The sequence below is a fragment of the Anthonomus grandis genome, chromosome 9 (genome assembly GCF_022605725.1).
Source record: "Anthonomus grandis grandis chromosome 9, icAntGran1.3, whole genome shotgun sequence".
Classification (NCBI taxonomy): Eukaryota; Metazoa; Arthropoda; class Insecta; order Coleoptera; family Curculionidae; genus Anthonomus; species Anthonomus grandis.
This window is the reverse complement of record NC_065554.1, coordinates 5,539,435-5,541,366: the sequence shown is the minus strand read 5'-3', so window position 1 is coordinate 5,541,366 and position 1,932 is coordinate 5,539,435. Positions and strand designations below refer to the sequence as shown.

General features: G+C 33.3%; 1 long non-coding RNA gene across 1 annotated transcript; it reads right to left on the bottom strand.

Moving 5' to 3' along the window:
- Window positions 1–670: 670 nt before the first annotated feature.
- On the bottom strand, window positions 671–1,709 carry LOC126740661 (uncharacterized). Its single transcript, XR_007661970.1, has 2 exons — window positions 1,571–1,709; window positions 671–767 (listed from the first exon to the last, which is right to left on the bottom strand). It is a non-coding gene; the product is annotated as an uncharacterized LOC126740661 (long non-coding RNA).
- Window positions 1,710–1,932: the final 223 nt, after the last annotated feature.

Sequence of the window (1,932 nt, the reverse complement as noted above, 5' to 3'; positions counted from 1 at the left end):
ATGCGAGAATATATTTCATACAGGCTTATGGTTCGTGGTGTAAGAAAGTAGACTCGTCTCAGGTTTAGAATTGACTATATTGATCAGATAGAAAATACATACACATTTCGTTAACAATAATATTAATTGGTCTTGATCTATTAACCTACATCAGTGTTGCGACCTAGATTTGACGTTTGGTTATATTTGTTGATACTAAATAGTTTACATAAAGGTAGCACCACATCTTTCCCCTTTTAAAAGAATGGCTTTTATTTTGGGCAAAGATAAAAGACATTCGTTTTAAATAAAATATTTGCCCGTGTTTTGAGGAAGCTGTGTTGCTTTGTGAAATACCGTAATTATTAGTCTATCCTACCCCTTTTTTTTTTTTTTTTTACTATAAAGACTTACTCTTAAAATATTTACAAATTATTATCACTATTACCATAATTATCCTTACACTTATACGTCACACTACTACCATAAATACTTTTATAAAATAATGTTTGCGAATAAGTTATTTAAAATGTGTGAGTATATGTCAACATATAATATTACTATACTAATTCTGTTTAATTTGTCGCGACATTAGATTTATATACATACATAATGTTACAGGTTTAATCTCCAACAGATATATTAATTGATTTATTAATTTTTTTTACCAAGATAAAGTAAATCGCAACCATAGTTTCATAAAATAATTTATTTAAAAATCATACATAAATATACATACTACACAGATATGATATACCGTTAAGATGGTCCCTCCTAACATACCCGATCTGAAACGCAAGGAAAACCATTATTGGATGAGGAAAGTAAATAATAATATGGGATATTGTTTAATTGTTTTGTTGATTGAATAGAATTAAGAACTGCCATTGATTTTGCATTGATTTTACCTTGCAGTTCAATTTGGCCTATTTTAGATTTTAATGAATACTGAGCACATATTAACTATTTGTTTATTTTGTTCAAATCATAAGGATCAATAGTGATAAGAATGTTAATGTCAATCTGGTCTGTCAGTTTTTTTTTGTAAATTATTGTTGCTAAACCATGGCCTCAAGTTATAGATTGCTCCATAGTTGCAAATTACTTAAACCAATGTTGGTACCAGATAGTACCCAGTAGTTAAACCCAGCATGTCAACACCTAGGTACTTGACAGATAAATGCATTCCTTAAAATTTGGAGGGAACTGACAATCATATTTTTAATAGATTCATTCTTTATCTGGTTCTAGAGTATGACAGATAGTTTCGCTTAATGCGGATGTGAAAAGGTAGACCCTATCTTAGCCTAATTTTTTTTGTAGTTACTAGTATGTGCTAGGATAGCTTAATTGCTGATTTTCTAAGTAGGCTTAAGAGTTTATAGGGCTCCTTGTTTTTGTTGTGTTAAATAAACCCCAGAAAAGGCCACATTCCATCTTCGGTAAGTTAGCACATGTTACATGCCTAAGTCATTTTCCTATTTTTTTCATCTAATTAATTTCTTATTTGCATGCTTTTCGGTTTAACTCAAAAGAACATCAATGCATCCAACTTTTCAGAGAGCAATTTTATAAAATTTAACTTACTTACCCACACAAAAATGCCATAAAATTGACAGCCATGTCGAACCTCATGTGTGGTCCCCATTTTTAGGCCTTCCTGTACCTTCTGCTTATCCTCTGCTTCTGCTTTTGCTGCATTTTTATTGTTACTGCTTCCACCTCACTTGCTACTCCACGTGTTACCACATCAAGTCGCTTGGATCATCACCTCCGGAACCTGCATTCCTCCCAATCGGCTACACCTAATACCGATTGCCTTCCACTACCTGCTAGACATTCTAGAAGCATCCTAATTGGTCGATCTGCTGCTGCCTCTTTTGACCCAAACGTATAGCTGCCAACAAAGGAGCCCCATTCAGTCAGGTGGGCCCTGCTACCAGTCGGAGAGAC